Genomic DNA, 23,415 nt, shown 5'->3' with positions numbered 1-23,415 from the left:
AAAAAAGAAGAGAATGGCAAATGTGTATTTTCTGAGTTATTCTGTTTGTCAGTGTTTAATTCTGCATTTTTACATAAATTTGTGTCCTGAAATGAATGTTGTATTTACTGATGTTGATGCAATAATAGGAAACTGGATTATCCACAGTCTTTGGAAACTGTGGGTTTTTAAGTGATACAGAATAAATGTGTCCTGGAAGATTTTACAACGGTCTACATTTGCTACCAGTTAGCTCTTTGTTGGTAGTAAACAGAGAAGAGGTAAAGAAAGACTCCTCTGCAGAGCCAGCCTTAAGAGAAAATGCTCCTGATAGTATTATAGAGATATTCTTTTATCTAAGTAGTTACAACAATCATTTCTAGATTCTTAAAATTTATCATAGCTTTTGGTATCTTTCATTGGTATACTTAATTAATTGTTTTTAGATCTTACTACTTTTTACTTTGAAGCAGTATTCTAATCAGAGCCAAATTGAGCAGTGTTAATGAATGTTTTCAAGACATTACAAATAGCCACACAGAAGCATATGCACATCAAGGCTTCTCAACCTGTGGGCCATGATCCCATTGTGGGCCTTGTATCAGATATTTACTATAATTCATAACAGTAGCAAAAGTACAGTTATGAAGTAGCAATGAAATCATTTTATGATTGGGGGACACCACAACATGAGGAGCTGAGCACAGGGTTGTAGCATTAGGGAGATTGAGAACCACTGATACACATGGATCTGAGAAATTCAAATGATTATTTTCATATTATCCTAACACAAAGTTGGTATGTTTTATTGGTTTTAACAGTATGGAAAATTGTAATTTTACAAGACACAAATTTTCTGCTTATTAAACTGCATTGATTGGGTAACTTAAAAGATAATCAGATTGACAAAGTGTGAGTTATATGACACATAGGAACAAACAATTATAAATATAATTGATTGTTTTGTGGATATTTTCTACTAAAATCATAACATACTAACTTAAAACTAAACAGAAGGTCAAAAATGTCGATTTTGCTTTATTTACTTATAAAAGTTGGAAACTGTAGTTAGACAGATCAGAGTTTCCTGGGATTTAGTCCTGATCCAGGTAAAGGCACTCTCCGCCTATGGCAGGCTCTGCCTACCTCCCCTAGCCTCTTCAGCTGGAAAGGCTACTGGAGTTGAGAAAAGTTCTTTACAACTCTCAACACCCATGCGCTGATTGCCTGAATGCGGTTCATCCGACTGAGAGTAATGCAAAGGAATTAGACAGGTGTCCCCCAAGAGTCACAGCAGTAACCATGCCAAGTCTTAAGCCTGGAAAATCCTTCAAATCACAGGTATTGCCAGTAGGTGTAATTGCTTCCTGCTCTAGTGCTCTGCCATTATGCTAGCAGCGGTCAATCATGTTGCCTCAAGTTATTTGTGATCCACTCCTGTGAACTAGTATTTCCCTGCATTGCATCAGCTCAATTGTATGACTATATTTGGCCAATTTGGACCAAGTATGAGCAAAAGGTGACAAATGATTTTCCTCAAAACATCTTTAAATGCTTAAATGCTACTATCTCAAGCCTCAGTTCTGGAAGTATCATGTACTGCCTGGGTTTTTTTATTTTGGCCGAACACTGGAACAGAACAAGGAAACAACTGAGTTATGTTGTATGTAGCCTGGGTTGAGGCTAATACACACACAAACACACACACACACACACACACACACACACACACACACACACACACACAGTGTGTAGAAGTGGAGTTGAACCTGAGGTTTCACAAAAAGGTTAGGCAAGTGTTCTACCACTAGGGTACGTCCATCCCTTTCAGCTTCTGACTTTGAGACAGCACCTTACTATATTGCCCAAGCTAGCCTTGAATTCACCCCGTAATCTAAACAGGCACTAAACCTGACTGTTTCTTTACCCTCTTAAAAATAGTTTTGGGCCTGTGCTGTGCCACCTGGTCCAGATTGTTCTTTTTTTTTTTTTTTTTTTTTTTTTCAGGGGATATGGGTGGGGTGAGGGGATTAAAAATCTGAGTCTGATACGTGTGTCTTGTGGCATATGAGTATATTCTCAGTACTCAATGGGCAGAGAAGGAGCTCAAGTTTAAAGCCAACCTGGGTTGCATAGTGAAACTGTAAAAACAACAACAACAACAACAACAAAACTGAATTTGTTAGTGCAGCATAAACTGATGGATTAATTTGATCACCAGATATTATTTTCACTGCCAAATAAATTCTCTTGCAGTGAACGTTCTCACTGTCTCATGTGTACTCCTGTGTGCACCTTTTCCTTACTTGTTTTTCCTGCTTGTGTATGGCGTTCATTGATTTATGTCTTCTTATGTTTTTCGTCCCTTATGTCTTTCTTTTCCTGCTAACACCTACTGCCAACTCTCTGAGTTTCTCATGAATATTCCCAAGCACATTAGTCATTTTATCATCCTTGTTGAGCAGACTGTTCATGCCCAGCCAGTTAATTGGCCACTAGTCAGCCTTTATATTGGCATATAAGAGAACTATGTGTGCCATACCATGCACTGCATAAAAATACTTTGGATAACAATTTCCATAATTTGAAAATGTCACATGCCCTTAAGATTTTTCTTTTAGAAAGAATGAATAGTTATTAGAATCTCTGTCTGCAAGACTTTCTCGAAATTTTATCATCTATAAATGGAATAATTGTCATATTGCCATGGTTTTATTCAGGAAATCAAGATATAATCAGAAGTAATAATACAACTGGAGGAAAAAAATTTTTCTTCAAGTTTTTCTGCTGAGCTGTCTCTGTATTTACTAAAATGCACATTTTTATGAAAATGACAAGAACTTCTTATTTTAGGATGTTTTATGTGGTTTGTTCTGCTGTTAGTCACCCTAGTATTAGTCATAGGAGACAAATGATGTCATTCTGTTCAATTTTCTCTGTTACATTTTGTTGCAAACTTTATAGTAGAAAAACTAATCTGCAGGCATTGCTCACTCTGCTGTGTTTATGAGTCCATCTAATTCTTACAACCGCATTTTGGGTTGACAATTCTAAAACACCAGTGGATATGGATGCCGATTTCATGAAATATCCCTGAGAATAATGCATCCTGCGCTATTTTTAAAATTTGCAGTAGTCACCCTGCAGAGGAGAAATCGCTTCAACATTCTTTCATTTTTGTTCAATCAATTTTGAGACATTTATATTCCTAAGGAAGCCTCTTTCATTCAGTCCCATCATTACAGAAACCAAAACCTCAAATTACCTCTAAAACTACTAAGTGGATTCCAGACAGAATGGTCACTCAGCCTCCAGGTTAGCATCTGCCCTCAGGAAGAAAGAAATAAGGCATTTGTGGAGGTGATGCAGGGGGAGAGGGTACATTAGAAACAGTACTGGTCTTAACCTTGAATGTTTTTAGAAACAATCCAGCTTCTGCCACTGTCTGAATATGGGCTCCTCTTTGCTCAGTGACCTCAATATAGCACAAATTAGATTTCATATTTGCCTCAAGCAAATGGAGACTCTGATCAATATTATCCTGGAGCCTTCTAGTTCTAAAGCCGGAGTCCTCAGGACCACATTTCCCAAGCCTGACAGACTAAGCAGTGTCTCCTTAATCGCATGTACCAAATCTAGATGAATATTTGTATTGCATTATGGCAAACGAGTCTTTATTTCATCATATTATTCTTACAGTCTGAATTATGTCCAGAAAATTCCTATGTAGAAGCTTTAACTATCAAGGAGATTGCATTTGGAGATAGGTCTTTCAAGAAATTATTAAGTTAACTGGGGATATAAGGACTGAGTCATAATCAAATAGGATTGGCTGCATTAAGAGAGAGAGAGACAGAGAGGGAGAGACAGAGACAGAGAGAGACAGAGACAGAGAGAGAAACAGAGAGAGAGAGAGAGAGAGAGAGAGAGAGAGAGAGAGAGAGAGAGAGAGAGCCCTCTTCTACGTATCACCAACACGAATTCCTGTGAACACCCACTGTGAAGGTGCAGAGGAAAGCCAAGCAAAGTGGCCTCAGAAGGAATCTATTTAGCTACCACCTTGGTATTAGACTTCTAGTCTTTGGAGTTACAAATTTTAAAAATCTGTTGTTTAAACAATCCAGTCAGTTGATTTCTGGAAGACTATTGCAATTACCTAATTCCTCTGCTCTCAGCCTCTAGCCACACCACCTTTGGAGTCAGCACACCTGTGTTTGTCTAGGGATTTTACTGACATTCCTAACTGAGTGAAATAGCATTAATAATCCCAGCAATCAAGAAGCAGAGATAGGCAAAGTTCTTTCGAAGTCAAGGCCAGCCATGTCTATATAGTGAGTTCTAGGTAGCCAGTGCTCCATGGTGAGGCTTTGTAAAATAAACAAATAAATAAACAAACAAATAAAAAATGGAAGGTTAAGGTCAGTTTTGGCTGGCCTAAGAAAAAATTTCATATGAAATACGAGCAAAAATAAATTTAAACATGACAATAAAATTATTTTATTATAGGTAAGAAGGGGAATGGTATCTACAGAAAATAAAAGCAGATCAGAGATATGTGGTCATAAAAAATACAACATTTACATTTTGTTTCTAAATGAGATATGAAGCAACCAAATATAGCACAAAATATAGAAAAAAAGCTTGGATAAAAATTGGAAGAGACTAGGACATAGGAGAAAGTAGATTAAAGTTAATATTTACAAGTTAAAAGAGACTAAGTAAAATTCAAGAGGAAAATCACAAAAAATAATAAAATACAACATAACTGGTAATTATTTAATATTCACTATGTGAAATATGAATTTAAATGAAAGCACAAGTTATAAAACAGAAGATTGAAATAAAAAAATTAGAGAAGAAACAAAACAATACAACAACTACAAGAGAATTGGCAAAGAAAAGCCAATCAGTGCATAATGGGAATTCTCTGAAGGAGAAGAAAGTAAAGCAAATAAATATATAGATTAAGTGGTGGAATATAGCAGGTACACTTAAGAGCTATATATACCTACTGAGAATTTTTATATCAATGATATAAACCAAAAGAAAAATGCATTGTCTATTAAAATAATCAAGTCATGAGAAAATGAACATGTGCGCTGTAGACTTCCTAGCAAAACTGACTTTCTCACACATAGGCATCAGATGCTTTCTCAGAAACCTCAGAACAGCTCTACCTCAAGACCCTGCCATACAACTCCTGGGCAGATACCCAAAAGATGCTCCGCCATACAAGGACATTTGCTCACCTATGTTCATGGTGGTGCTATTTGTAATAGCCAAAAACTGGAAACAACCCAGATGTCCCTCAACTGAAGAATGAATAAAGAAACTGTGGTATATATATACACAAATGGAATGCTTTTCAGCTATCAAAAACAAGGAAATCATGAAAATTGCAGGCAAATGGATGGAGCTGGAAAAGTTTATCCTGAGTGAAGTAATCCAGACCCAGAAAGACACGCATAGTATATACTCACTTATAAAACCGATATTAGCCATATAATACAGGATAGCTATGTTACAATTCACAGACCTAAAGAAGCTAAGTAACAAGGAGGACCCTAGGGAGGATGCTTAATTCTCTTTCAGAGGGGCAAATAGAACAGATACCAAAAGTGGTTGAGGAGAGTGAACAAGACTGAGCCTACAACAGAGGTCCTCTGAAAGACTCCGCCCAGCAGGGAATTGAAACAGAAGCTAAGTCTCACAGCCAAACTTTGAACAGAGGGCAAGGAGTCTTATGGGAGAGTGGGAGCGGTGGGGTGGGAGGAAGGGTAGAAAGACCCAGAGGGAACAGGAGCTCCACAAGATCAACATAGCCTACAAATCTGGGCCAAGGAGGGGCCCTGGAGACTGGTGCACCAACCAAGGACCATGCAAAGACAAGACCAAGACCTCCTGCTCAGATGTAGCCAATAGACAGATCAGTCTCTATAGGGGGTCTCTTAGTAAGGGGAGCAGGGGCTGCTCCTGCCATGGACTCTGTTGCCTGCTCTTTGATCACTCCCCCAACCCCCCTGCCAGGGTGCCTTACCAGGCCACAGAGGAATAGGATACAGGCAGTCCTGATGAGACTAGATAGGCTGAGGTCAGTTGATAGGGGAGATAGGCTCTCTCTCCTTCTCTCTCTCTCTCTCTCTCTCTCTCTCTCTCTCTCTCTCTCTCTCTCTCTCTCTCTCTCTCTCTCTCTCTCTCTCTCAGGACTATGGGAAGGGCTTAGGTGGGAAGAAGGAAGGAGGGTGGGACCGGGAGGAGGCTACCATTAGGATGTAAAGTGAATAAATTTGGGGGGCTGGGGATTTAGCTCCGTGGTAGAGCTCTTGACTAGCAAGCGCAAGGCCCTGGATTCAGGCCTCAGCTTTGGGGGAAAAAAAGTGGACAAATTTTTAAAAATAAATTTTAATTTTAAAAGAGAAATGTAAAACATCACGGAATTTTAATCATTTCTCTTAAAAATCTATTAAAATGGAAAAGTTAGAAGGATGACTAGTAAGACACTGATATAAGAATTGATGATAAATGGTAATTGTGTATTGACTTACACAAGGAATTCTAAATGAGAATTAAAGAGAGATTGTGGCATATCTAAGGCTTTTCAGACTCAGTACAGCCAAATTTTGAGTACCACACACATGTGACCACTCGCATACAAACACACAGGGCATAGTCATAAATAAATAAATATGAAAGAAAGTACTTTCTTTGATCACATATAAGAACCACATTCTTGTTTTTTATTTGAATAACTCCAACATATACTCAGGTTCTCTTCTTAATTCTAATTCCTCTTTTAGGTCTAACACATCTGTGACTTCCTCCACTGAATTTCCTCAACGTTATCCATGAGAATTGGACTCAGCCTCTACCAAACTGTCTAGATCCTGAATGAATTATGAGTTTTCTTGACAGCTTCTACAATGGTGATTTCCTTCCCAGAAAGTTTTCAATTGATCTTGACCAAATCTAACAGAAGAATCACTGGATACGGCAGTGAAACCCTTGGGAAATAAATTACTTAAAAATAAGACTTGGAAGTTGAGATTACTCCCTTATCCATCAGCTACGTAACAGGAGTTGTGTTAAGCTCTGTATTCGTCTCTGTCAGTACACTTGGGTGAACAGAACACTGCCAGTACACTCCTCTTTCCCTTGTCAAGGTAGACTTTTAATTCACTTTGAAAATCATTGATTTTTGTGATCTCCTTCACTAGTATTCTTAATTCGATATCCTGGTCAACTTGCTGCAGTTTCAACCCAAGCACTTGTTGATTAGTGCTTTTGCTATGGAGAAGGTTTTTCTCTATACATCTCAAAAGCCAACCATTCTGCCTTCAAAATTGCCTCAAAGTTGCTGACTTCCTCACCTCATTCAGGCTTTAGAGAATGAAATAGAGTCTGGGCATTACTCTGGACTAGGCTTTGGCTTACAGAAATACTGTAGCTGGTTTGATCTTCAATATAGATCATTTCTGTGAGCAGTAAAGCTATTATACTTTGGAATAGCTTAGTATGGACATCTTGGCTAACTCCATTGCCCAGAGACCTAGTTTTCACCTTTCAGCCTGCACTGGTCCCTCATATACCTTTCTCAACCAATCATTTGACTTAAAGTGAAAGACATGGGTGTCTTTGCTTAACTTTAACACTTACAGGCCTTGGTATGATTACTAGCCAGCCTAGTTTCAATAGTATTGTATCTTGTGGGGCTCTTCTGGGAAGGTCCAAGTCTGGCACCTCCAGATAGCCTCTGAGCTCAATATGCAGGGATGAACTCCTTTCTCAGCAGGGTCTCCTCTGAACCCTAGAAACGCTAAGGAGAGTCACACAGCCAGCAGTGAGACTACAAGCCCAGCCGTTTCCTCATAAGAAACCTGTTCAGCAATCACCTAGGGATTCCTGACAATACTCACCTTTTTCTAATAAGATTTCTTAGTGTCTTGGCTTTCAACCAATGACCTTTGGCTTTTCCAGAGATCTTCCCCCACCCGTAGGATAATTAGGTCTTGTTTCTCCTCTCTTATCATATTGTTGTTTTGTTACATATAGATTAAGTATCCCTAGTACCTCTAGCGTTACTGCATCAACACACATTCATCCTGGAAAGCCCTTGCACTGCCTAAGGTCTATAAATGTTTCTGATTCACAAAATAAACTCTCTCTTTCTATGCCTCTGCCTTTCCTCCACTGTCTAAGACTATCTGAGACTCCATTTATTTTAGGGGAATGGAGAGTTCCTTTTCTCCCTGGAGAGTTGCTGCTGAATGCCTGCTAGATGCCCAAACTTGGCTACCAACCAAATAGCTACCTGCCTGGCTGCCTCACGGTTCTGAGCCCACTGGAGCTTGACTACCGGCCAGTCAGATGCTGTGAGATCAGTGCTGACCTAAGGCAAATCTCCCACCTGCATTAGGCCCACCAGGCTTGCATCTCATGAGACCTGCCTTCTAGCCAGCTTCATGCATCTGCCAGCATCCTCTGCCATGCTTAGCACAGCAGCTTAACCAAGGGGATATAACACTTTGGTATCACCACAGGCTGTTAGAACACCCAAGCTTCCACTGCCATCTTATACCAGCAATTTCATTCTAAAAAAGCCAAACTCATTTCCACCACCCCAGGAAGACTAGGAGCCTTGCCTAGGGTGCAGGCCTCATCCTGAGTACTCTAAGATGCCTCTGAGTGAAAAAGATGACCTTTGATCTTGAGGTCCTTCTGTTCTTATCCTGAAGCAAGCAGCATCTGGATTGGCCTGTGGGACATGGAACCCAGGCTATCTGCCAGGTAGCAGACGACAGATTACCAGGGAATAGAGAAGTCCAAGATGGAAGAGACAGGGTGTGGATACAACATACATATATTTTTCTGTAGTGGATATAAACATGTTTTTGTTTTAATCCCAAGTGTGGGATGTGAAGCTGCCTTGAGTGAGGTCATATGATGGTTGTCCATTGGAAATAGGCTTGTGAGAGGGTGTGTAATGTTTGTCCACTAAAAAGAGAACCACCTTTTATGTGGGGAATGTTCTTTACTTTTTGAAAAGCATCCTGTATGGACTATGGGAGAGTATAAATAGTCCAAATAGCAAAGATCAATTGCTTTTGCATTGATTTGCTTTGCTTGGTTGTTCATTGCTCAGTTTCAAGACACTTCTAGAGGTAAAATGCTCCAGAGAACACTTCTAGGTGGCAGCTGCTCATGCTGTAGTCAATTTTGCTACTTTGCTGTTTAATGCATCTCCTGGAACCCTGATGACAAACAGCGTAATTGCCCCAAGGAACTGAGTATAAAAAGGTCTACTTCCACTGTCCCTATTAACCTCCTTTCTCTCCTATCTAGGGTAGGTGGGTTGGAAGGGAGGTAGTGGCATTAAAGGACCCCAAATAAAGCAGGTTTTAAAAGATTAAAGCCTACATTTATCAAATAAAATAAAAACCCTACATTTATCTATTAAACTTGCCAATTTATATGGCACAGTTCATGTAACCTCCAAATAACTACAACTAGTACCATCAAATATTGCTACTTCAGTCCAGTACAAGGAAGATATAAAATAATGAGTGATCTAGAAATGTCCTTAGAATCACCAAAGGAGAACAGCAACAAAAAAATAAGCACCAACTATTAGGAACAGTGCTACAGACTTGTTGGACTCAGGGGTACCGTAAACCTTGAATATGTTTTTAAAAACCAGCATTTTCAATGAGCAATGAAGCAAACTAAAGAGATGTAATATGCCTATTTACCACTAATACTCATTACCATGCTGTGAAATGACTTCTTGAGCAGAGCTCCCTGTATACCTGTAAGTGTACACCCTTTTATCACTACTTTTGAGTGTGTTCCTTCTCCCAACTGCCAATCCTCATAATCATCATCCTATTCTCTATTGCTTCTGAGATCAACTTTTAAAATCCATCATATGAATGAAAACACAGGTAATTGGCTTTGCCTAGCTATTTCCCTTAATATGGTATCCTCCTGGCTTATCATTATACAAATGACAAGATTTAACTCAAAAGCGAGGATCCCCATCTCAAGGTGATAACTCCTTGAGGAAAATTCACTTGTCGGCTAGCTATACTTAATCATTCCACAATGTGCACATGTGGTGATGGTAGCCTTGACAGTCAACTTGATGGGGTTTAGAAACAGCTAGGAGAGAAACCTTGGGCATGTCTGTGAGAGAGTGTAATGGAAGAACCCATTATAATTGTAGATGGGGACATTCCATTTGAGGATCTAGAATGAAAAAAGAGAAAGTGATCTTGGCATCAGCATCAGCACTGATTTCTGAGTTTCCTGATTGTAGGAGTTTCATGCTGCTGCTGCCATGACTCCCCTGCTATGGTGGATTGTAACTTCAAACCTAAAACAAAAATAAAACTTCTTTCTTTGAGTTGATTTTGTAAGGTATTTTCTCACAGCAAGCAGAAAATCTTCTGATACATATAATTTGAAACATGATATTGCACCATTTATCTGCCAATGTAAAAAATAATACTATTATATATATGCAGTGTGTGAGGGTGTGTGTGTGTGTGTGTGTGTGTGTGTGTGTGTGTGTGTGTGTAAAAATTTAGTTTGCCCTGAAACAACTGTTACAGTGATTCTTTCTAGCAGGTAACACCATCATGCCTTCTTGAAATTCTACTTCTGAGCAAAATAGTACAGCTACTTGGAAAAATGTGTGGCACAGATAAGAGTGTAACACCATATTATACCAAGTGGCAATGGAGCGAGCCAAGATTATTAGAGTCATTATTTAAGTTATGTCAGTTTAGGGAGCAGGGACATACATAGGTCAGTCTGTGTTTGCTGTGCAAACATGAGGACATGAGTTTGCTCCCTAGAAACCATGAAAAAGGACTAGGCATGATGATGTGCATTTGCAATCCCAAAGAGAAAAGCAGCTAGAACCCTGGGTATTGCTGCCTAGCAGCCTACCATACACAATGTGCCCATGTCAGTGAGAAACCTTGTCTCACAAAATAAAGTGGCTGGGAGCTGAGGTTGACCTCTGGCCTCAGCATATGTGTGCCTGCATGCATGGGCACACACACATAACATGCACACAAACAAGCACACTTGTAAATATTTAATTTTGCCAAAAGGAGAATATTTAATGAACATCCAACTGGCCAATGATAGGATAATTTGAACTTCTGTTTGGATACTACATAAAATTAACTTAAACACATCATATACTATGTTTCATACAGATAATTAGTGGTAATTAAGTAGGTTTTTAATTTTGTACCACAGTAACTAAAGAGTTGAAAAAAATTGTTCCTCCTTAAAATAATGATTAATATAAATGTAAGGAGTAAAATATACTAATGTTCAGTCCTTAATATGTTTATAAATCTTAATATTGAGTGTCAACAGCTGTCAACTGCACTGAAAGAGAAACAACCACACATTATGTGCCTCTATGGAAAAGAAATCACTACCCTTATAGTCTTTTCAATGGCACTCAAAATAGATCTGTTTAAGCCTCTGTATTTGCCTGTCAACTTTCAGGCATTCATCAGGATAATCCACAAGTCTTTAACATGAGTATGAATTCAGAAAATCCAGTCTCCGAGAAATGTTACAGGTCAAATGGTTCTGGGTCCTTAATAACATTTAAAGGCAAAAACATAGGAAGCCAGTAAGTCAAAACGAACTTTACAATAACAACAAGAACAACAAAATATTAAAGGAGCGATCAAGTCTGCACAGCCACAGTGTCTAGAGACTGGAGAGAAACAAGCTGGTGACACAGCTATGAGGGATACACGGCAAAGGCTATCATAAAAGTTGAGAGTGCTGTTACTTTCTGAAGAAAGCATAGTAAATTGGAAATCAGAACTGTGTAGAGTTCGCAATGTTCTTGATGAGAGAGAAGCTTACAATAACTTTTATTATTATTAAATGTGATTAATACGTGTAATAATATCATAAAATTAAAACTTTAATTTTTTTTCTTTTTTTTTTTTCTCTTTTTTCTTTTTTTTCTTTTTTTTTTTTCTTTTTCTTTTTTTCTTTCTTTCTTCTTTTTTTTTTTTTTTTTTTTTTTTTTTTTTTTTTTTTGGTTTTTTAAGGCAGGGTTTCTCTATGTAACAAGAACCCTGGCTATCCTAGCACTCTTTTTGTAGACCAGGTTGGCCTTGAACTCACAGAGCTCTGCCTGCCTCTGCCTCCCAAGTGCTGGGATTAGAGGTGTGACTAATTTTCTCTTATGTGAGTCATGTTTATGTAGACTCACACGTGTGTAGTTATAATATTTTATATAGTTACTAAAAAGATAGTAGACAAATAGTGATGGTAGAGGCAGATACCCATAAGCAATCTTCATCAATATGAACAGAGTATCTGTTGTGTTTTATTTTGCTGAAACACAGCAACTCAGGCCCTTTTTTCCCCATCACTCACATCATCAGATCTGGAAGTGATATCACTGTCTTCTTTATTTGTCAATGCTACTTGTAACCAACTTCTCCTCCCTATCCTGAAACAGTGAGCCTAGTGGAAGGCCTGCACATCAGCTCACTGGCTATAGAATTATAATAGCTTATTATGCCATGTACACTCTTCAGTGTTCTTCTGATCACATTTTCCTACTGACTTTATTCTTCACATGTTCTATATGACTTCAATTTCTATTTTGTTGATGCGTCCAGTACTTAACTGCCCCCATATCTCATACCTAAACATGCTACTCTGACCATAACATGGTCTCTTTCAAGTCTTGATTAGTTTCTCCTGGCCAACAATTCTTTTGTGTCTGATGAAACATCCAGTCCTTTGACCCAATCTATTGCTCACTGCCACCTGACTGATCTTTATCTCAATTTTCTCTTTACCCATATGGCCTCTAATGATTAATCACCTTAACCACACCCATCTAGAAGCCCTCAACTCCTTTACCTTGCTCTTGCGCTTTAAAAAAGTGACTGGCAAAAAGCCAAGCCTGATTAAGCACTTCATTCTGCTTACTGAAAGCACTTAGCTCTCTGAGCATACCTTGCAGCCGAAGCATCAGCTTGATGACAGTGTTTCGCTTTAGATTTATCGTCTCCAATCTTCAATGTGAGCGAGCTCAGAAGCACTAAGCCCTGCTGCTGTGGGTATCTACCAAACTCGTGTGCCTACTCATCAGGATGGCTCTTTCTTTCATGTCCTTTCTCTTTCAAACAGCTTAAGCTCTCTTATCCTCTTCCCCAACAGTACAATCTTATCCTTGCTTTTCTGTTAACATGAAAATGATCAAGAGGAATACCCTTGTCTGTTTTTATTATTAAATCTTTCCCTTCCATTTGTGTGCACATGCTTTTTGAACCAGTTAGGTGAATTTTGGCATGAAGAAGAAAGTACACTACTAACATTGGGTCTGAAACAAGGCTCTTAATATTCCATCAAATAAAATGAGAAATATGTAGTTACAGTGCAGTTAACCGTGTGGTTCTATGGATCTATGTGCAATCCTCTTGTCCTTAAGATTGTTGCCACAGCTCCAATATGTACCAGTATTTCAAACATACATAAGATCAGTTTTTCATCATGTGTTTTCTTTACTTGAGTAACAAGACAAGCCTCTTCAAACTTTGCCCCTTATATCTCTTAGTATCAGGGTAATATGTCCACTCCTAAACCAATAGTTATCAAGAAGGATATCACACAATTGGCGAGACCCAGTCCACTAAAATGGATCCAGGGATATTTCAGAAAGATCCCACATGCACACAAGAAAGAATGGAGAAAGAAATAGCAGCTGAAGAACAACTAATATTACACATTACCCCTTCACACCTTGTTATTGCACCATTCCCATAAGTACCAATATTACACATTACCCCTTCACACCTTGTTATTGCACCATTCCCATAAGTACCAATATTACACATTACCCCTTCACACCTTGTTATTGCACCATTCCCATAAGTACCAATATTACACATTACCCCTTCACACCTTGTTATTGCACCATTCCCATAAGTACCAATATTACACATTACCCCTTCACACCTTGTTATTGCACCATTCCCATAAGTACCAATATTACACATTACCCCTTCACATCTTGTTATTGCACCATTCCCATAAGTACCAATATTACACATTACCCCTTCACACCTTGTTATTGCACCATTCCCATAAGTACCCTAAGTCTACTCTCGCTGAAGATCAATATCTTCAGCCATGCACTGGACCACATCCCTTCTTGGTCAATCAGAGAACTGGATTTTGAATGATCCATTTTCCATTTTTATAAAAACATGTATCCATTTGTGAACAATTATTGTCCTCCTCATACAAATATGAAAGATATTTTTGACCACAAATCTTGCTTTTGACCTGGAGATCATTCTCCTTTACACCAGGATTTCTTTCCAAGGACTCTGCCTCATCATTGTTTCCAATTTATATCTTCAGCAGAATAAACTTACTACTAATTTATGAGGTTAAAAAAATCTCATATCTTATAAGTTTTATAATTATTGTGATTTATTATTATTAAAAGTGCTCTAAATAATTTCCTGGGTTTCAGCAACTTTTGTTTTCTCACTTTTACCTTTCTTATTTTAAAAATCTACTCCCTCAATTTATAACCAAAGGGAGGACATGTTTAATATAATTATTTTACTAAGTACATTAAGCCAGTAAGTTAGCCTTTCTGATCCCTAATTTCTTCATTCATAAAGTGAAGATTAGGTCTCATTACTCAGGTTTCAGTAAGGGTTGATTCAACTGTACATGCAGCACAGAAACCTCTATTTTTATAGCTATACTGTTACTATTCTCTGCTGCTTTTTTTATTTTTAATGTAGTAGAGTGAAGTTTAGAAAAGTTTGGTGTCTCTTCATTGCAGATTGATGAATTTATAATCAAACCCATGTTTATTTGCTCTTTAATTTAATCGAGTGGCCTCTAACTTATCATTTTGTTGAACAAAGTAGGCATCGCTTAGCATGGATTATAACACACTTTCAGTTTCAGATAAACTTATTTCCCTTGGGAGACTGATATTTGTATTCCTTCCTGACAATGAGAATTAAAAATCTGATTAGCGTTTCCTCCCTTCACTGGCGGCTGAGACACCCGGATCAAAGTTAAAGTGCAATCATAGCAATTATCTGTCTGCATTGCTTTTGTCTTCATTGCCTTTATCTATGCCTTATTTGTATTCTGCTTTTCCCTGGTAATTACTTTTTACATACATTTTCCTATTAGCTGTCCTGAATTTCTTAAAGGAATTACTCTCACTTGTTGAGCAAATAAATCTCTGCTACTTGCAATGTGGAGTCACCCATGTGAATAGCAGATAGATTGCAAGAGAACCACATTTGGAGCTTCCACCCTTGTGGCTCTTTATTTAGAGCTCATAATTGAAGCCACTATTTGTTTTCCCTCTCTGTGATGTCTTAATATATGCAGAATGGTTCTTCCAATTGTCGGTTACAGAAGCCTCTTTTATTTGTAAGGTTCAGCTGCTCTGGGGGTGGGGGTGACGGTCTTTCTTTTGAAGTGCTCAAATGAGGTTTTTTTTTTTTTTTTTTTTTTTTTTTTTTTTTTTTTTTTCAAAAATTAACATTTTTGACACAGAGGCCAGGCCTGGTTTTCAATATATGTATATATTAGACAATATAAACAATATATATTTTTTAAAACACTACATTCCTAATTAAGTAATTTATTAGTTATTTGAATATTTTTGTATCCTTCAACTTACCATTCAGATCAAGATGTCAAGTGTTTCAAAGATTTCTAAGTGCTTTATGCCTGTCTTACCCTTGCCTTCAGTCCCATAGAAGCACTACTGTTCTGCCTTCTATCAGTAGTAATTAGTTTGATATATTATTGAACCTTCTATAATAAAACTGGATATAGAGTATGAACATCTTATGTGTGTCAGCACAAATATGAGATACATCTGTTTTTGTTTGTATATTTTACTTTTTTTATTATACCTGAAGGCTACTGTATTTATCAAAATAAATTAAATTATTTATCTCATTTCATGTTATGTCCTATTATATGAATATGCCACAATTTATGTATCCATTTGATGAATTTGCCCTGTATTTAGTTTAGGAATTTTGTGAGGAAATCGTCTATGAATGCTCAATGATGGGAATAAATCAATCTTAATATTGATGTAATACAGGGAGAGGAAAAATGATAGAAACCATTTATTTCAGTATCATTCCTGGATTTCTTATGTTAATTTTTCCAACTGATATGAAAAAATATGCATGAGGGTATTTGGCTGAGGAGAAAGAAACCCTCGATGCCTAAGATGACTGTGTTAGAATAGAAAGAACTCCATTTACTTTAAAACAATATTTAAACGTACTTTCATAGTTACAACAGTGAGAGATTATTCAGTTCTTGCCTCAGACACTATGTATCTGTAAGAGAGAGGTACTGATATGTAGTGTAGCACCTCCCACAATTGTTCATAACAGACATAATTAGCACTCATATTGACCTTTTGTCTCTTTCGTTATCTGAGAGAGAGAAGCAAAAGAGACCAAGAGCTGTCAACTAATATTTGGAGCATCAGTGACATTTTCTTTCAACACGCATACTCTTTTTCTCCTGGGCAACGCACAGCATTCCCTTTCTTGTTCTATGTAAATAACAATATCTCGCAGGAATTGTTGACTTTAAAAGATCCTTCATTTTCTCTTCTACAAAATTATCTGAACCATTCTACATACAGGTTTCGTGTTATCTTGTCCTCTGATGTTGCTGATAGAGAGTAATGTGCAAAAAAGTTCAGAATGGTCTCCCTTCTCATCTTATCTTCTGTTTCTTTATATGCTTCGTTTCCTTATCAACGTTTCACAGACATGTAACTCCTTATTGGATTCATCATTTCATTACCGTTCTTTGCTTACGATGAGTCAGTGTATAAGTTTTGAATTCTTATCTATCTTCTCTTGTGTGATTCAAAAGCTAAGTGTACACCTCTCTGTTACACAAGAGTGGAGTAACACGTCCCGTGGAGAGACAGAGGCACGGAGAGGGTATGCAAGAGCAGCGTGGGTTTTCAGAATTCCCTGGAGCAGCAATGAGTTGATATTAAGAAAACAAAGTTTTTATTATGTCGGTTTTGTTCCACTTTAAACCTACTTTAGATATTTGTAGCCTGTGGCAGTTACAATGAGAATAACCCCCAATGGCTTCATATATTTTTAATGCTTGGGCTGTAGTTGGTAGGGCTGCATAAAGAAGGGATTAGGAGCTGTGGCCTTGTTGGAATGGTGGCTTTGAGACGCCAAGGGCTCACTTGAGGGCTAGTTTCTCTCTCTCTCTCTCTCTCTCTCTCTCTCTCTCTCTCTCTCTCTCCCCTCTCTCTCCACTCCTCTCCTCTCCTCTCTCTCTCTCTCTCCTCTCTCTCTCTCTCTCTCTCTCTCTCTCTCTCTCTCTCTCTCTCCTCTCTCTTCTCTCCTCTCTCCTCTCTCTCCTCTCCTCTCATCTCTCTCTCGCTCTCACTCCTCTCTCTCTCTCTCTCTCTCTCTCTCTCTCTCTCTCTCACACACACACACACACACACACACACACACACACACACACACACACCACATGTTTCTTATGGATAAGGTATGAGCTGTTAGCTACTAATCCGATGTCATGCCTGCATGTCTGCTGCCATGTTCCCTGCCTTAATGGTCCTAGACTTACTTGAAACTCTAACTCACCCCCATATTAAATGCTTACTTGTATATGTTGCCTTGGTCATGGTATCTATTCACAGCTATAGACAGTAATAGAACTTAGCCCATCAAGAAGTGGTTTGTCTAAGACATGCTTGTCCAGGTATCTTCTGGAATGAAAACACTTAGGTCCATTCCCCATCATCTTTTTGCAGAAAGAGAGATCCTGAAAAAATGTCTTTGTAGTATTTCGTTTATGACAAAGGGGCTTGAGAATCCATATATCCCCAACTTTGCCTGTTCTGTACTCACCATAGTGTCCTACATGTAATCATAGACTTGTGTACCACTAGTGGCTAGCTTTTCAGAAACCAACTGATAAAGAACCATCTCATACCATAAACACTCTTAAGAATTATAATCTGTCATTTCTTCAATTTTTTCTGGTTCAGAATCTGGAAAAGGCTTTTTCTTCCTTGGGAAAACACCACATGGCAGATGCCGTGGGTACATCGAGGCCGTGGCTTCTGGGGAGGATTTGGCAACGGTCTTAGGGGCTGTGATCGTGGCCAAGGCCATGGCTGTGGTTGGGGCCATGTGGCTCTGTGGAGATAAAGTTCAAGACAAAGTGTTGAACCCAATCATGAATCTGGGCTGCCTGGTTATGGGCTTGAAGACCAAGTCCTTGGAGGAGATCTATCTGTACTCCCTCCCAATTAAGGAATCCAAGATTATTGACTTTTTCCTGGCCACATCCCTAAAGGATGAGGTTCTAAACATCATGCCAGTGCAGAAACAGACATGAGCTGGCCATCGGACCAAATTCAAGGCTTTTGTCGCTATTGGAGATTACAATGGTCATGTTGGTCTTGGTGCTAAGTGCTCCAAAGATGTAGCCATTGCCATCCAAGGGGCCATCATCTTGAACAAGCTTTCCATCATCCCTGTTTGGGGAGGCTTCTGAGGAAACAAGATTGGCAAGTCACACACTGTCACTGTTTTGTGCAAGATGACAGGCTGCTGTGGCTCTCTTTTAGTGCATCTCATCCCTATCCCCAGAGGTACTGGTACCATCTCTGTTCCTGTGCCCAAGAGCCACGGACTGTCTCTCCATCATGTATATGTCCTTGGGAATGAGAGTTCTCGAAGCGTTGGTGGGCAAAGATAGGTAAGTGAGAAACACAAAACCCAGGGGAGAGTTTAAGTCTGAGTGTATTTTGCAGGCAAGCAAGCAGGGTTTTTATACACATTTTTTGGAAGAGAGAGTGTTTTTGTTACATTTTTCAATACAATTCAAAATACAGTATACAAAGTAATAATGTCATCAATCTTTTTTTTTTTTTTTTTGGTTTTTTGATTTTTTGAGACAGGGTCTCTCTGTGTTAGCTTTGGCTGTCCTGGACTCGCTTTGTAGACCAGGCTGGCCTCGAACTCACAGCAATCCGCCTGCCTCTGCCTCCCGAGTGCTGGGATTAAAGGTGTGTGCCACCGTGCCCAGCAATATCATCAATCTTGAATCATCATTCTTAAGTCATTAGATTGGTATCAGTATGCATGTGCCCTCTTTATCAAAGGTCGATGTTCTCTCATTGTGCGAAACATCTGTGAGTCAAGGCAGTTTTTTCTTAACTCTTCTCGTCACTATCTGGAGCTTTCTTATACACTTTATTTGTAAGTAATAATGTAAACTATTAACTGGTGATTAATTCTTAGCCATGTTTATTTTAATAAGTGGAGCAGAACCTGAATGGCCCTGAGCTGCAGTCCCAAATTAGGACGTCTCCTAGCAACACAGTTACATTTGAAAAGTTCTGATAAAGTGAAAACAAAGGCAGAATGTTCCAAAACAAATGAGTATGAAAAACAAAGGTTGCAATTAGTCACTCCTGACAGGAACATCAGACCCATTCCAGGAGGCTCTCCCTTGACCATGGTCGTAGCATCAGGTTCTGCAGTATCCTCTGTCACACAGACTCCACTGGAGGGGTAGTGACACCCAAGAAGCTACTGATGATGGCCAGTATTGATGACTGCTACATTATCAGCCAGGGGCTGTACTGCCACTCTGGGCGACTTTACCCCGGTTACCTTTGATATCAACTCCAAGACCTACAGCTACCAGACACGCAACCTCTGGAAAGAGACCATGTTTACCAAGTCTCCTTATCAGGAATTCACTGAACATCTTGTGAAAACTCACACCAGAGTCTCTGTTCAAATGACCCAGACTCCAGTTGTGGCTACCACATAGGGTGTTTTGTTTTGTTTTGTTTTGCTGTTTTTTAGTTGGAAAATGACTATTTGTTTTGAGGAGTAGGCCAGAGTCCCCTCAGAACTTCTAAAACTGCATCTTGGTGCCCGCTGCCTTGGTAACCTTGAGCACATTGAATCAAACAATTTTGCTCAGGTGCCTGCATTCTCCCATGGTGACAATGTCGCCGCTCTGTACATCCTTGAAACAGGGGACAGGTGCACAGACATATTCTTGTGGCACTTCTCAAAGCGATTGTACTTTCAGATGTAATGGAGGCAGTGCCAGCCAATGACAACAGACATCTGAGTCATCTTTGTCATGACACCAGACAGGATCCAAGCTCAGATGGAGTTATTACCAGTGAAGAGCATTTCTTGTCTGTGTAGGTGCCCTCGATGGCCTCCTTGGGGGTCTAGAAGCCTAGATCGCTATTTTTGAAGTGCTGAAGGAGAAATTTCTTGCCAGTTTCTACCAGCAAAACACGCTTCTTGTTTTGAAAATTTGTAGGCTGCTTTTGGTAAGCATGCACCGTCTGAATGTCTGCCATCTTCCTGGCAGCCCGAGAAAAAAAGAGCTAGGCCATCTTCCTGGCTTCCTTACCCATAGGGCTTCTTCTTCTTCTTCTTCTTCTTCTTCTTTTTTTTTTTATTCATATTACATCTCAATTGTTATTCCAGCCTTTGTATCCTCCCATTTCTCCCTCCCTCCCATTTTCCCCTTACTCCCCTCCCCTATGACTGTGACTGAGGGGGACTTCCTCCCCCTGTATATGCTCATAGAGTATCTCTTCTTGGTAGCCTGCTATCCTTCCTCTGAGTGTCACAGGGTCTCCCCATGCAGAGGGTGTGGTCAAATATCAGGCACCAGAGTTCGTGTGAAAGTCAGACGCCACTCTCCACTCAACTGTGGAGAATGTCCTGTTCCTTGGCTAGATCTGGGTAGGGGTTTGAAGTTCTTATACAAGAAAAATAAAGTGAATTAAGTCTGATAGAAAAAGAGAGAGAGAGAATCTGGAAAAGAATAATAATCATGGCTGGCCAAATTTGCATATTATAATGTGCTACTCACTAGGTTATACTCACTTGGTGCTGGACAGGAAGGATTTATGTCTGGCATAAGTTCTTCCATAAGCATTCCTTCTTTCCTTATGTCCCATAATTCAGACCCTCCACAGCTCTTTAACTGCCTGCCAGAATGGCAGCTAACTTCTTCAAGTTTCGGGTTAGGACAGTAATATTATCTTTTCTTCTCTTTTCACATTTTATTGGTTTAAACAAATCACGGGCAGCCTCAGTTCAAAGGACAGAGAAGAGGTAACAAACTTCAAACTTCCCAGCCATAAAAGTTGAGGCAGAGTTATCATAGAAACACTGCTGGAAACATGGTGCCTCGTTCAGAATGGAACATTAATTGGCACCACCATTCCTGGCTTAGCCTTCCCCACCCTCCTGTCTGTGTTCTCAGCCAACAGCACCTTTATTCACCCTCAAGACCTTCTTACTCAGAGCTGTAAAATCTCTAATCCTGCCTCTACCCCAAGACAAGTTGTACCCCGCAATGCGGTGCCTGAGACAGAAAGTCTCACATCCTAGAAGAAGGCACAAGAAGGTGACTAGTCCATTTCCATTCATGTTGGGGAAGCTTTTACCAAAGACTCCAAAAGAATGTTTTGAGCACTGCAGTTCCACTATCTGAAAATATTAATCTTGTCTTGCTCAACCCATAGATGATATTTCAATAGCAAAGACAGCAGCAATGTTGCCACTCAGGGTTTTATTCACTCTCTAATATGTATCTCATATGCTGTTTTCTCCAAAAAGTTTGCTAAGCTTACCATTCTCTTATAGATAGGCTTTCTTTCACTTCTATGTTTGACTGTACAAATGTACCTTATTTTTTAAAAGTTGGAAAAGTATAAAGTAAATGATGCTGCCTGGCCCTAGGGACTAAAGACCTTTGGTACTTTATTTTGAACTGAACTTGTGACCAACCATTTTTGCGTTAGACTTGTACCTTCCTTTCAATCACCTTTTCCTTGTTCTATAATTAATACAACCATACTGTTGCAGAGAAACTTAGTGTGTATAGAATAGGATGAAAAAAAAAAAAAAAGAATAGGATGAACATTTGGGAAAGCCATTCAGAATGAAAAGTCACTTTATTGTAATTCTGGTAGAGGATAAAAATCAAATTATGAGATATACTCAATTTAAAATAAAACCTTTTGAATGGGTATTCCAAATTTGAATGCCTCTAAGGTTTACCCATGGAATTTTCTTACTCTCCAACTGTGAAAATTTTGAATACTATTATATAAAAATGATAAGCTACTTCATAACTGGTGGAAGAAGAGGAGGCAAACTAAATCATTAATATATGTGTCTCATAATGTATTTTCAGACTCTTTTGCAGTTTTGCTATTGTTGATTTGTTTTGTTTGGAACATTCAGGAAAAGACCCTTAAGGATCTACTTGTGGAATTTTGATGTAAGACTTCAGTAGCCTTCTAGGTTCTTTCATTTGTGTTTTTATAAAATTTGCTAATTTGGTCCTTTGTACCAGCTCTTCCTTTGCAGGTTCTGTCTTCGTGTTTATTGAATCAGTTAATATATCAGCATATTCTATCTATAGAATTAATGCAAGTGATGATCCCTTTATTTTCTCAGTGAATTCCTTCAGCATGTGTTGCATATGAAGGACACATATAATATAGAGAGTCAAGGGACCAATACCATGCTCCCAGAAAGTTGGTGAGAGTCCTTATGGATGAAATACATTTGTGCTATATTCAGAGACATTAATTTTATAGAGTGACTAAACAGAGAATGAAACAGAGGTGACAACACAGATTAAAGAAAAATGAGTGAGACCGTATGTGTGGGTTTGGGCGTGTGTGTGTGTGTGTGTGTGTGTGTGTGTGTGTGTGTGTGAACTATTTTAAAGGTACTACTTTAAAGGCAATGATTAGTTCTCTGAATTCGAGTTTGTTTGGATAAAATCTTAGTACACGATAGAAATTCCTGAAGAATTAAGTGCATGGAGTACTTCATCACAAGTATAAAATGTGCCATGGATTGTAGGTTCATCACAGCTGCATTGTGGGAGTGTAAGGGAAGTCATGTAAGCACCAGGAAGTGGAAAGAATTGAAGTTAGATTAATGAATGAAGAAAAATGTCCATGAAATGACGTACACATCATGGTATGTTCAGCTTTCAGTTTATTATTTTTTGAGATTGTAACATAATAATATCATTTTCTTCTTCCTTTTTCTCCCTTCCATATACCGACTTTGTTCTCTTTCACTCCTTTTTATTTTAGTTGTTACTGTTGTTAGTGATTGTGTGTGTTTGTATTCCTAAACACACACACACACACACACACACACACACACACACACACACACACATGTATATTGTATCTATGTTATTTTTCATGTCTTACTTTTGGTTTGGATATCCAATTGTTGTACTTAGAAGTATCTTTTGACTGCTTAAGATTTTGACCATTTTAAGTAGGAACACAGTAAGGGTACTTTT

At 38.7% G+C, this 23,415-nt stretch overlaps 2 pseudogenes; one reads left to right on the top strand and one right to left on the bottom strand.

Annotated features, from left to right (window-relative positions):
- The window catches only part of LOC127206957 (40S ribosomal protein S2-like), a 38,753-nt pseudogene extending 18,878 nt beyond the window's left edge, over positions 1-19,875 (top strand).
- A 78-nt stretch (positions 19,876-19,953) lies between these two features.
- On the bottom strand, positions 19,954-20,425 carry LOC127207695 (40S ribosomal protein S11-like; annotated as a pseudogene).
- Between the last annotated feature and the right edge of the window lie 2,990 nt (positions 20,426-23,415).

The sequence above is a fragment of the Acomys russatus genome, chromosome 24 (genome assembly GCF_903995435.1).
Source record: "Acomys russatus chromosome 24, mAcoRus1.1, whole genome shotgun sequence".
NCBI classification, from domain to species: domain Eukaryota; kingdom Metazoa; phylum Chordata; class Mammalia; order Rodentia; family Muridae; genus Acomys; species Acomys russatus.
The sequence above is the reverse complement of the archived record's forward strand: the minus strand, read 5'-3'. Positions and strand labels throughout refer to the sequence as shown.